The sequence below is a fragment of the Engystomops pustulosus genome, chromosome 4 (assembly GCF_040894005.1).
Source record: "Engystomops pustulosus chromosome 4, aEngPut4.maternal, whole genome shotgun sequence".
Classification (NCBI taxonomy): Eukaryota; Metazoa; Chordata; class Amphibia; order Anura; family Leptodactylidae; genus Engystomops; species Engystomops pustulosus.
Window position 1 is genome coordinate 166537074 of NC_092414.1, and position 14696 is coordinate 166551769.

The 14696-nt window shown below is 36.1% G+C and overlaps 1 long non-coding RNA gene across 2 annotated transcripts in view; it reads left to right on the top strand.

Moving 5' to 3' along the window:
- The first annotated feature begins 3816 nt into the window (after positions 1-3816).
- Positions 3817-14696, top strand: part of LOC140127614 (uncharacterized) — a 39839-nt gene continuing 28959 nt past the window's right edge. Inside the window, exons 1-4 of one of the 2 annotated variants that reach the window (XR_011855028.1) lie at positions 3817-4009; positions 10246-10440; positions 13229-13264; positions 13349-13426. This is a non-coding gene — a long non-coding RNA (uncharacterized lncRNA). Of the gene's footprint in view, positions 4010-6675; positions 6861-10245; positions 10441-13228; positions 13265-13348; positions 13427-14696 lie in introns of those variants that run through there. The other variant, XR_011855029.1, reaches the window with a different exon arrangement.

Consider the following 14696-nt stretch of genomic DNA (forward strand, 5'->3'; position numbering starts at 1 on the left):
TATTCTTTTTAATTTTCTGTACTCTCAAGTACATATAACTATGATAGTTGTGTGTATAGTGAGTATACACAACATTATAAAAAGGTATCTGTGCAAAAAGTGTCTTAACTCAGTAATAGTTCAGGAATATATATATATACACACACACACACACACAAGTAGATACAAATGTACAACATATACAAATTTGTATAAAATTAAATTCCACTATTAAATTTCAGCTTAAACTTCTCTCTAAACAATATATATATATATATATATATATATATATATATATATATATATATATATATATATATATATTCTTTCCACTATTACAAATATTTTGTATTTCATATAAATGGACTTTTTAAAACGATAATACATAAGCGGTGTAACAAATAACACAACGATTTTATAGTTTATATATTTCTTGCAAATATTTTATTACAAAGATTAGTAAGGAAAAACAGATCCTAAAACTTAATTTATTCAAATAGAGAATATATGTTGCACTGGTTTATGTGACATACATGACGTGTGGACTGTAAAAAGACACAAAAGTGCAGAATCCAGGGAACAATCCAGAAAGATCCAGAAATTCCAAACAATGTGCCATGTATATGATCTTTCAGAGATTGTAAAATTCACAAATTTATTAGTGGTGCCAGTAAAGTATTATTTTTTTATTACTGTGAATTTTTAATTCTAATAAACTTAAAACCTACAAATAGATGTCATTTAATATTTTGTAAAATGCATCACAACGAAACCGTGCAGTTCTTAGTCTTTGCTTTATCATCGCATCCCAGCTCATACAGAATATATATCACCTTTCTCTTTGGACCCTATCTCATACAATCCTTAGGTGGGAGGTGACCCCCATTAAAGATTTGGGATTTTATCATCGTAGATGTGAACAAATAAACCTTTCCACAATGTGCTGTGTGCAGCCTCCTAACTGTGCCACTAGAGGGCGGTGTTGTATGGACACTTCTACCAATATCATGTGCTTTTATATATGTTCTATATTTTCCCATACATCAGACCGACATTGTTTAAAATGCTCCTTAATAATTAATATTGTAAAATAGAAAAGTATACTGCAAAACAGACCCAGAAACTAAAGGAAATAAGTGTTTTTCATGTTTTTTTTTTCATTTCTTTCTTTCTATCCATGTATTACATACAATATATTCTATCTATTTATTCATCTATCTATCCATCAATTTATCTATAGACCCACATACATGATGTAGCAAATATTTTAAAATCAGTTAAATATTACTACCTATCTCCTATCTATCTGTCTTACAAGAAAATAAGTAGCACACCTGAAGACAAAATGGTGAATAACTCTGGGGTTTATTTTATTCCATTTGTTATCAATCAATCTATCTATCCATTTATTTATCTTTTTATCTGTAGACCCACATACATGATGTAGCACATATTATTACATCAGTTAAATGTTACTACTTATTTCCTAGCTATCTATCTTGCAAGAACATGAGTAGCACACCTGACAACAAAATGCTGAATAACTCTGTGGTTTATTTTATTCCATTCGTTATCAATCTATGCATCTATCTATCACTTCAAATATCTATCCTTTTATCTACAGACTTACATTCAGATATTATGTCAGTCAAATGTTACAATTTATCTATCTGTAATCTATCACATTTATTTATCAGTCTATTTATCCACCCATCTACCTATAGACCCACATAAATGTACGTCAATCAAATGGTACTATCTATCTATCTATCTATCTATCTATCTATCTATCTATCTATCTATCTATCTATGATCTATCTCATATATTCTCATATCATCTTTTCATCTATCGCATATAACTTTATCTATCTATTACCTAGCTCTCTATTTATCAATTTTTCTATATCCCCACATACATACGACACGTATTAGGATGTCAGTCAAATGTTACTATCTATTTATTCATCTATCTATAACACTTTATGATCCCTTGTTCCTGGACTGTCTCCTTCCAGTTTATGATGTCATGTAGTCACCATATAATTTACTTTCCTGCCTTGCTCCTAAACCTCCACTACATGGCCATATAACTGTTTAGCAGTGTCAGACAAGTGTTCTTGTTGTGTACATGTAGTCTGCAGTAAATATACATGTAGGAATGAAATACACACATAAAAGGGATCTCCAGGCTCCATTGTATGGGAAGAGTGGACCATCAGTATGATGTAGACACTTGATAGTAAAATAACAAAGCGCAGGATCAGGGGTCAAGCAGTGCTCCATTATGTGCCCTGTTATGGGGCTGACCCCTGCTCTCTAAGGATCATAAACAGGTCGCCCTGTGCAGCCCGGCTGCTCTCTGCTGAATTCCTATACGTATAATAGGGATGTCACATTACTCTGTGTGTACCGCATCGTGTATCGCAGCAGCTGCAGGTACCACAACAATGCAGAATGTATTCTAGATTCTAAGATGTAAACATACATGACCAGCACTGATATTATATTATAATTAATTTAACTTATAATATTAAAATATAACATAAATATTGTGGAAATGTAATAAATCGTAATGTATAAATAATAGCAATTTGTAGAGATGGTTACAGATAGGAAAGGTGTTGATCTAGTAAAAGGCATGCGTTTATCTGCATTCGTTCACACTCATTCGTCATACACACACAAGGATCGAATGTATCATAGAAAACGGACATGTATCCAATCTGTTGTCAGTTGCTGAAACATCATCATATTAGGTATGAAACATGAACTATATTAAAATAATAGTAGAAGGACGATGTTGTGGTGTGATGCTGAGGTTGGTTTTTATATTGCGATAAGATAAATTTTAATAAATGGATGGAAATGTTAAAAATATGACAAAAAATAGTTTTTCCTATTAATATTGGAAATGATCTTAAATGCAATTCCGTTTCTGCATAATAAAAGCTTAACAAATAAAATAAACAAATAAAAAGTCTAATGATAAATTATGTTAACATTTCATACCAGGTTATCGGGGTGCAATTTAAAGATACAGCAAAGCTGAGTTTGTCATTTATTGGGCACAACTTATCTTCATATCGCAACCTATAAACTGAGGTTTTACTATAAACTATTGATATTGACTATTAAATGTCTAACTCATTTGTAGGCTAAGTGCACACATAGCATGTTGTGCATTGTATACATCAGAACACATATTAAAAAAAAAAAAAACATAAATAAGAATAATTATTAATTTAATACACATAATATCACATCTAATCTATAAAAATAGAATAGAGTAATAACGCTTTTATGAAGTTTTTCCAATGTTTTAGTCCTAGTAGATAGAAGGGCAATTGTTTGTGGGTGCCTAGCAAATTGCCCTAATTTTGCCCCTTCTGAGTGGTAAAACTGTCCTAGTGCCCAGGTTGTTGAATGTCTGTGGCTCCGAAATCCTTGAGAATAGTATAAGCAGTAAAATAATGTAGAAGTAGCATATAATAAGTTATAAATACAGAAGCTCTGGGTGTCTTTCTGAAGTTTCTTCCCTCTTAAATACCAGTTGTCAATCGCCAGTCCTTCAGCTTTGCAGCTCCTGCCCATGGCACAGGGATGGTAGTGCTCGTCCATATTCATGATTCCCATCTCTGTATTAGGTTTCGGTGTTTGGATCCAAAATACAAGGAGAAGAGTTTGGGGAGAATTTGGGAGCAGGAGCAGTGAGGACTGTAAAGTGGTTTTATAGGTGACGTATGGCCCTACGTGGGCAGCCTTCACCCAGATGCCACATCTTATAGGCTTTTCCTCCTGAAGTGACATCTGCTTGCAGATTTCATCCCCCTCTCAGTCTTCCCTGGTCAGGAGACGGCCCCATAGCTCCACAAAACCTTCTATCCATCATAGAAAAGGAGGCAAAAAAGTGCAGGAAGGGGGAGAGGGGTGGGGGAGACCCAGGCAGCACCACATCATTTGGCAAAGCCCTCCCTTTCGGGACTTGGGGTACTGGAGAGGGAATGGGAGCAGTTACCTGGACATTCTTAAGGTAAGGAAACTTATTATTACATTTATTGTTAGATATTTGATGTAGCAGAGCTAAAAGAGATATTTTGTAGCAAGATAATAAGTCCTATGTGAGACATTGATAATTCTGCATTTCTGTATCTGTGTATGCATCTTAATATAAACAATACATAGATTAATTTTATATATATATATTTGTGTATATCGGATTTCTTGCAATTTTTGAATGCAGCTGACTCTAGATCGTTTTGGCACAGGTTTGAGTGTGGATCTTAGTCCTCTTTTATTTGGATGATAAACGAGGACCCTGGCATGAAATGGGTGCCTATGCACACTCTGCGATTGTGTTTGTATTATATCTCCTTTTGAACTATATAATAAGCAAATCAATCGAGCTCAGCTCACAGAATCATTTCCCTCTATAGGAATACAATAGGGCCCCAGTGTGACCTGAACAAAGAAGTTGGAACTAGTTAAAGTGCAGGACACGTCTCCTGCCCGGGTGCTTGAGCCCTGGAGAAATAAAGAGAGCACTTTTCTTTAGGCTGGTGAGAAAATACTTAGGCTAAAAGTCTGCTTGGCGTCTTTATTTCAATGCCAATGGAGCAGATATAATTCAATAGGAAACTGGGGAGAAAAGCTCGTCAGTCTGGCTGCAAAGTTAGGGAAATTCTCCATTCAGTCATTATTAGCACGAATCAACTCTCAAGTGGGGGTTGAAGGGGATGTATATTTTACTTTTACTATTATTAATGATAAATACAAATATAGATGTGGCATAAAACATACACTATTAAAGGTTAGAAGATAATTGGTTTCTGTTTTATAGGACACGATCTGAAGACATCCCATAGATAAATGCAGAATGGAATCTATTCTAATTGTTACATCTGGTTGCGGAAACAGAAGCTTTCTATTGCATACATGTACACTTAGGTATACAGTAATAAAAATAAGAGAGGGACCCTGCTGTGCACAATCCTGGTGTGATATCTGATACATGTATAATAATAAATAGTTTCACATACATTGCAATGGGATCAGTGTGTCTATCAGCCTAGATATGATTTTTTTTTTTTGCAATATATATATATAGCAGAATGATTTGTAATTCTACTCTCTATCTCTATTAATTGTCTGTTATATATGTAAATGCAGAGAGAAAAAAAAACACAGAAGCTTTTCCCAGCAGGTGTATGATAAGACTGCATTGTCTTGCAGGCCCTTTTCACCACTGAGTAATATCCAGGTATATTATAGGAGTGATAGAGATGCATTGGTCAGCAGAGAGGTCTGCTCTCCTGCCCCCCTGGTATAATAATAATTTGTTCCTATGGTCTGGGTGGGGTTGCAGCTTTGCATGGGTTAATGGGATTGCTCCTGAACTTGTCTCACTGTCCATCCAGTGTCTGCAGTTTGATGGATTGCACATCCCGCTGATAAGTTCAGCAGACGGGACCTCCCCTGCTGCTCCAGCCTGGCTCTGAGCCTGTGAAGCCCCTGCCCAGGCTGCCTGCTACCCATCCCGCCTTGCAATTGAAGGATTTCTCTCCTGCTTTTCTTTCTTGTTCTAATTCATCAAAGAAACTTGTAAATTGCTGTGAATTCTGCAGCCCTGATCCCCCGCAGAACAGCCCCCTTTTCACTATACACCCTCATATAATGGGATAATTCAGAGGTGCTATGTATAGGGCCATTGCCCAGCTAACAGGATAGCATTAGGGCTTTGTGCTTTGTTAATCTGAGTTAATTTTCAGCATTTGGACAGCGCCTTGTAAACTGAAAGAGATCAAGGCATTTCTGGGACTACAAGGAGAGAAATACTAGTGACACAATGGGGTCCTGGTGTCTACAAAACGCACCTTTCATGGGATTGGGAAACATAAAGGCAGGATTTGCAAGATGATAACTTGAGGAATACTCCTACCCTGACTGCATTCTAGCCCTGCAACATATGTATAATCTCTTAGGAAAAAAAGAATTTGTGTCTTACTGCTTTTATTACGTTCTTAGTCATCTATCTATCTATCTATCTATCTATCTATCTATCTATCTATCTATCTATCATAATCCATGTTCAGCACACAATAGGAACTCCAGGGTAATTTAAGGAGGCAGTTGGTCATGTGATGCCAGTAATTAAGCTTTATCAGAACTTGTAATTACATCAGGGGACAGGGGGTGTACACACCTGGTGGTATAGTGACACATAGAGCACGTCTGCCATATATATATATATATATATATATATATATATATATATATATATATATATATATAAATATATGTGTGTGTGTGTATGTGTGTAGCTATATATGTGGTGGTGTCATAATTATGCTCTTAATTGACTTGCATTCAGAGAGTTAATTAAAAACTAAGGTTGCACAAAATCTGCTGTTGGCATAGATGCACAGAATGGGATTGTTTCTTGTTGTTTGTGTAGCTGCCATCACCCCCACCCTTTCTCTGTGACGATATCCCTCTTTCTCTCTCTCTCTCTCTTTCTCTCTCTCTCTCTCCCTTCTTCACTTTCCCTCCCATCCCCTGCTCCCCCTCCTGTCCTCCCCCTGCCTCTTCCTCCTCCTCTGCTGTGCAGTGGTTGGAGTGTGTAAGATGCTGCTGTGGTGACATCACTGCGGTCTCAGCCTGCTACCACAGACAGCTCCTGGCATACAAGCAAAGCCAGGAGGATGCCAGCAGCCCGGCCAGGTGCCATGCCTGGGGACTTGCCATAGGAGGGGAATACACCTTGCTGCACAGGAGGATGGCACATGCTGACAGGAGCCACATCTTGCCTTGGCTTGTAGGAGCTCCCTGCCTGCCATTCACCCATTGCTGGGCTGGAGAGGAGCATGCTGCTGCTGCTGCTGCCTGTAAGTGTTGTGGGATTCAGCACTGCCTGCACGACACCTTGGAGGATGATTGTCCTTCCAGACACATAGAAAACAATGGCATTGGTTGTTAGTTATAGGCCAGAGGGCTAGGCAGGGGGCAACTTGCCCCAGGAAGAAGCACGTTTGCCACTCACGTGAGGATTATGGCAGAGGATTGCATTCATGGTGGGCACATGCTGGTGGAATCTGCTTTTTAACCCATCATATGAAGCTTTAACAAGGCCATGTCCACTCTGGCTTCAGCTTTCTACAGCAAACTATCTATCTACGCAGAAGATGAGAAATGACTATGGGTTAAAGGCCTCACACCTGCAACTGCACTGATTCTCCATTACCTGGCCATATAATGTTACTTACCGCAGCCACATACTGTAGGACGTGCTCATGTATAGGCACTGAGAAGTGAGGCACAATGCTCCAGTCTGCTCTATCATATGGATTTATTGTATTCATATATATCAATCGATTGGAAACAACTTCACCCTGATGTGAACATTTAGATTCTTAGCTCAAAGTTAGGTTAGGAAGTTATTATTTTTGGGGGGGATGTAACACAATGCTCACAATATGTATAGATGTGTAAATGAATGTGTGTGCATGAAGGTATCTAGATGATAGATCTAAAGATGATGGTAGACGATAAATACATCATGTAAACCCTTAGAAATGAAATACGTGTAAACAGGAGGATGGAAAGTTAGATTTTTATTTATTGGATATATTGCGATACATGTTAATATTGAATGGAAAGTCTGTTTGAACATTTATTTAAATTGATAAATTAAACATGCTCTCTCTGTATATATATATATATATATATAGATAGATAGATAGATATGAAAGAGAGGGTGACATACATTAAGCTGTTTCCACCTACATTTATTTCAAGAGTAACTTAATTGACCCCAGGTTACACACCTCCCTCTTAACGGCCTATTAAAACTATGTGGTACCGGAGGAAGGCTATTTTAAGTAGCAATTAGTACAAGCCTAAAATAAATGGGGTTATTACAGGATGGCTAAATATAGCTGGACTCAATTAAAGGCAGGTGACGTCACACCTTAGTAAAAGAAGCCATCCCACATTGGCATTATAGGTGGTGATGTGCCCTTACTCTGGCAGCTGTAATGCAGTCTCTGTTAGGTGCCATTGTGTTTATTTAGCTGGATTTACTTGAGACAAGGATCCTGAAAATCCTATACAGGAGCCAGAGAGGTGTCTTCTAGCTCTCAATTGTTCTTCACAGAACAACTATTAATCACTGCTATCATAGTGTCATTGTTGGATATTGGAGGCAAGATAGACAAATAATGTTTGTTGCCGTTAATGGTTTGGAGTTAAATCTGTCAGTTCACATTCTTGAAGTATCAATCTATCTATCTTTCATCTATCTACCATCAAATAATCATTATTTAAGAAAAAAACCATTTATATTGCATAGTCTTGTATTTGTGCTTTTTGCTCTACATATATAAATGCATTCTCCATCCCGACATTTAAATGACACTTTTAACTTGCAGACTAAACTTGGTCGGCTTTGGACATTATCAGGAGTCAATAGGATGAAGGTGAATTTTTCAGCACCTTGGCCAGCGACTTCATATAGTAGTAGCCAGACACCTGGAAAGGGTGGGGAGACACCTGGGAAAGTAATAATTAGGCAAAGTTGGAACATAATTTAAATTCCTCCCTTAAAAATTAGCCAACACGAGGAGTCTTTGTGTGATTTGTGGAGTCATTTATGTCCATAAGATACCAAGCACATATTAATAGTGGAATGCTACTGCTCCTATATAAGATGACAGAAAGCAATGAGGAAAATTATTAATTACAGAAAACAATGAAAATATTAATAAAATAAATGCAACTGTAGAATTTTACTCTAAATTTACTGAACTGCTTATAATATTGTTATTTTAAGTATGAATAGATGGTTTGTATCCATAATCGTTTCGATCGTCTATAATAATTATTATTTATTCCACAAAAAAAATTATCACATTACTAACGTTGTAAAATTTCTCTAAAATCATAAAAGTAAAATATTTTTCACTTTTTTAGGTTTATATTTAAAAAAAAAAACTTAGAAACAAAAATCCCACGATCTTTCTTTAATCAGTGCTGTAAAATATAAAAATAATACACTTTTTAGATGCAAATAAATAAAATGAAATAAATGAGAATTTTAAATTCTTGTATGAATTAATGAGACATAAAGAGGGCAAGTGGCTTTTATTCTGCAGGACTGATTATGGTGCACTATAACAAGCAGTGTCTGCCGATATAATGTACAATGTGCAGAATATTTCTGTTTCTTTTCTATCAATCCATGATATTCAAAATAGATCTTTTAAAAAATAGTCACTCTTTTATACATTAACATTGATATGTCATAACTGTGTTTTTCCTGTAATGTATTAGGATTATATATAAGACATATATATATAATATATATATATATATATATATATATATATATATATATATATATATATATATAGGTTGGATTATTAATTTAAAGTCTTCATTATCCAAATCTCTATACTAATAGAATTGTTAAGTTATAATATATTAACCCCTTGGTTGACTGCATAAGACACTCACAGCACAAGGTTACAAGGTCCTCCTCCTGCCAATGTTTTGTGCATTAAGCATTTTAATTGATATTATTTCTTATCATCATTTATACTTTACTCTTATAAAATAAGATTTTTGCTTTTAAAATATTGAGAGAATGGAAAATGAAAACAATTCGAAAATATAGAGGCAGAATTTTATTAGTTCAGTGCTTATCTTAGGTTGCATGAAATAAATATATAGTGTATAAAAAATAATATATATTGAACTTTAGACAATACTTTGGTTGATATCCTTGTCTTGCTTTAACTTTTTGCATATTGCAATTGTGTATATATATATATATATATATATATATATATATATATATATATATATATATATTTATATATATTTTTTATTTTATTTTTATTTTATATATATGTTGGGATTTTGTACAATGACTCCTCTAGGCTGCTTTTTTTTGTAATTTCAAAGTCTGTAATAGCAAAAGAGCGGGAAACTGATGGGATTTAAATATCTGCTTTCCAATTGGTCCCAGTGGACGGTGATGTCATTGTCCTATCCAACCTATTATTACTAGCCAGACATCACCGTTGGCTGGAGAGAAACAGCTCAGTGGCCCAGGCTTAATGATAGTCAGGGTATGGCCTGGTAGCCTGACTAGTGTGGAGCCACCAAGGTTCCAAGGAGAAGGTTCTACCCTAAGATAAAGAAGTGATAGAATTTCATAGGCCAATTTATTTCTTAAACTCTACCTTTTCTCTCTCTCTTTGTTCCTGTTAGATGTTGGATTGGGAAAGCTACTGGCCTCCAAGATGGAAGCTGGGTGGGGAGTTTGTTTCTATCTTTGGTTATCTAGCTGTATGAGTTTAAATCAGCCGTCATAAAGCTAGATAACCGAAAGTAGGAATAACTTCCATGACGTCACAAGACCGACATGATGTAACATTCTGATGCAAGTCATTCTCCTACGCCAAGGTAAGCTTCATTTGGGTATTGGCTTTGGCATTGTGTGGATGTAGATATAAAATAGACCATCAATATAATATGATGGTAGTCTACCACTTCTTCAAGAGGTCAAGTTGTTGATAATTTTATAATTTCTATGGGTAGTGGCAGCTTTCTTTGCGCTTGTATGGATAGGAAAGGGTGAAATGAAGTATAAAGGAATGGAGGTGTAGGGGTGCCCATTCTCATGACCAGTCCAGACATCACTGGACTTTCACTGAAATTCTCATTGGATAGGGTTATCATGTATCAGACAAAAAGCCTAACACATGATTCTGCAAATATAAAAAAAAGTGAAATCAACATGCAGTTTCCATGGTAACACAAAATACTGCACCCACATTTAGCTGTCATTTGTAGTCAAAATGTGCTTTGTCTGATCATCAGAGGAAATATATTGGATGCAGCATACATAGGGAAGGTTGTGATCAGGACACCCCAGGCCCCTCTATACACATAGCCCATGAGGGTCAGTAATTATGTGTATAGACTCTTTCTTCCTGCATTTTACTGACCTGAGCAATGATAGAGGTGCTTTATATAGGGATTCCCAGTTTTTTGCTAGGCTTTGCTATCATCTGTATTTCTGCATATTGTCAGAACACTATATTAACATTAGACATTTTGGGTTGCATGTTATTTTTTTCATCGATCCATCCAATATTTAAATATCTCATATTTAAATTTCTGTTCATCTAAGTATCCATTATCTCTCTCTATTTGTATCTGTTATCTATACATCTATTTATTAGTCCAATATTTAAATATCTCATCTGATATCTAATTTTCGGCTGTCTATTGTCTATCAATTGTATCTAAGTTTCTATAAATCTTTCCATCTATGTATCTATTCATCTATCTTTCTTAAGTGCCCTTATCTGCTGCCGCCTCAGGTTGTCTTTCTGAAACAGTGTGGAGTAATTGTAAATCTAATTAGATCCATTTAAGAAGTCTTAACATGACTCTACTGATCTAGTTGTTGAATTTCAAGTCCCAGGATTTCTCCCTTACAATGGTAGACTTTATAATGAATTTGCTTTATAGAAAAACATCTCTGGCCCTGTTGGTTCAGTCTTGGAGTATAAAGGCTGTGGCACATGTAAGATGTGCAGTCTTCCAGGTAAAGGATGAGGGGGAGAGGGAGGTTTCGAGCATGAGGTACTAGAATTAAACCACATTTAGAAGCGTTACTAATCCAACTTTAGTGCAGTAATCCCATGATTTGCTGGGACCTACACACAGGGTGTGAATTAAAGGTGAAACAGGATTTTTATTGTTTTGTTATGGTGCTCAACTGTGAACAAGGTCCTACTGACATCCTTTAGTGTAACACCCCATGAATCCAATGGATCCAAATGCAATTCCCAATTGGTTCAGTATCTGCAATGTGTCGTTAAATCTTGAATCTTGTTTTGCAGCCCAGGAGAAACGTATGGCAGCTCAGTACTTGATTAAGTAATGTTGGGGGCTTTGTTTGGCAGATTTGCAGTGGTCTTAACAGATACCGGTTTCTGATCTTGGGTCAGTGGACTACATCATTCAGGGCATGTGGTGCTCAATAGAGATGTCCTGTGTACCATAACCTCAGTTCTTGTAAAGGGGAGCTTTAAGTGGGATAGACTCATTCACGACCAAGCTGCTCTCAGCAATTGAAACTGTGGACTTGAAAAGAGGGCAATTTCTTAAATGCTGGAACCTTGGCCCAGGCTAATTGGTTTTGGTTCAAGGAGAGAATTGATTTGTGAAAATCCCAAATAGGTCTTTCCCACGCCATTTCCACCACTCTAAGTCAAATTGCACATAAGTAAAGGCACAAGGTAAACATTCAGGGATTTAGGGATCTTAGCTCATTAGGTCCATACATGCACCAATAATGGAAGGGAAAATCTAACTAGGCCCTGCAGATCTATCATCTATCTATCTATAGTATTCTATTAGTTTTAGTCACTTTTTATACACAATGTAGCATTTCTAATACAACAAATTAACATATAATAAATAGCACTCACTATTAACTAAAAGAACAGAAACACTATACTGTATATAAGTAAATGTGTTCCTGAGAAAGTCCCTTTAAGAAGTGTAGAGACACCTTAGCTTAACAGATTGTCTAGAACTGTGAGAGGTCTCCAAATTTAGCAACCCTGTTTAGCAGGCTCTATTTAAGTATTACACCCACAATTGCAGTATGGAAAAGCAGGATGGAAATACATTTTGCCAGAGCTGTGGATGACATATCTGCAGACAGGTATTTAAGATCCCTTCTCACCTTTCATTGTGTTAACAGAAGGAGAGAAATGTTGACACCTTCTTTTATTCTGATTTGACACAGTCACTCAGCCCATGACAGTCCATTAATGAAGAGTGAAGACAGGAGTGTTAATTAGGACTTGAATACAAATGACCCTTATCCAGTTAAAGGGTAGCTAGTCTCCAGTGCTTCAGGGGTTAATAAAATGCATGAGAACCTTGGAACATGTACTTGTGCTACAGTAAGCCTATTTGATGGTTACTGTCTCAGAAGGAGATGCTAGATGATATATAAAAGATAATGTATATAAACAGTTATGAGAATATACTATAGATAAATAATCTATTATACTTGTGCATTATCTTGTATGCTTTTGCTTTGTGCATCTTAGTTTACATTGTATTATACAACTCCCCTCTATTACGTGTAGATATGTATAGCATGAAGTAACTTTCTTGATGACTTTCTTAACTTATGACCATCTCTCATATCTGTTTCTTTCTCTAGGTCAAAGGGAGATGATAATGGCATAACCTGTAAAAAGTAAGTGTTTTTGATTTTTTTTGCACCCACATTTCACCACCCGCCTATTTATTAGTGGTCTAATTTTTTCTCTTTGCTTTTTAGGTAATTATTCATAGGACAATCAGGAGAATAATAAATCGTCAAGTGGTGAAGAAGATTCTGTGATTAAAAACAATGGAGGTAAGTAAATGAACCTTTTAGTGCAACTACCAGAATTGATGCCCAACGTCAGATCAACTAATATTGTATTCTGAATTTCCATATTGAAACACATACATTACAATATCACCCTTACTAGGAAGAGTGGCATCATACAAAGTAGGCCTAAGAGTTGACTTGTCTTGGCTCCATACATTGCTCTTTTCCAAGCGCGGGCATAATTTAAGGCTCTTGGATCCCAATGCAAAATATTCAAGATGGACACACCTTAATAATATTGCGGTCTATTTATGTGGCACAGAGGACTTTGTGTACTCCCAATAGAAGCCAGGGTTAGTGTGTTAATGCCACTTTTGTGCCACTATAGCCACATTTCTGTTTTTCGGTACAAAAGGAATTCAATTTTTAAATTTTAGTTGGTATATAGAAATGGTAATTCTGGAGTATATTTTCTTATAATTTCGCATTGTTCTCTTAAGTGGTGGCTGTAGAGAGTAGTACAAAAAATAGGCCCAATGTTATCATAGGGAACCATCCGTTTAATAATAATCAATATCTTAATTAAGTCTTATCATATTCCTCAGCATTTTACAGATCATGGGGTACAGTTACAAACAGTAAAAGACATAACAGTGCCATAACATAGTCAGAGGAATCATTAGGAGTGAGGGTCCTGAGCTTACAGTCTATGAGATCCTTACGACGCTTACAACCTATTAGTATCTGTTAGCTATGAAAATCATTAGCTCAGGCTTTTTTAGTCTAATAGACAGTAGTATGTGGTCTTAGGGTGACAGTAGGCACCCCCTATCTACTGGGCCCCTGTGCAGCTGCACTGGTTGCCCCTGGTGGTGTTCCTCTGCTATTCTCATTAGATTTATGAGTAAATTGATAAATTGGTTATACCATTTGCAGGTGTGTCCAAACACACTCCAACATGATCAGTACTGATAGGCTATGTATGGACACACCCCTTAGACAGGGGGAGCGGTAACATCCAAATTATATTCTGACACTTGAGAAACCTCATTGATAATTCAACTTATAAATTTGGGGATTTCAGTAACAGAGAGATGAAAAGATGTATTAGAATAATGTTGACGATTCACATACATCTATAGAATATGTATTTCAATCATATTGGAGTAATGATGTTTTAGATACATTGGGTACTCATGAATGTATAAAGTAAATGTGTATGGTGGGAACAATATATACTTCTGGCTAGATGCATGAATATGAAAGTGTATATTGCTTCTTATATAGACTTAAGCAGTCTTGCTTTGCAGTT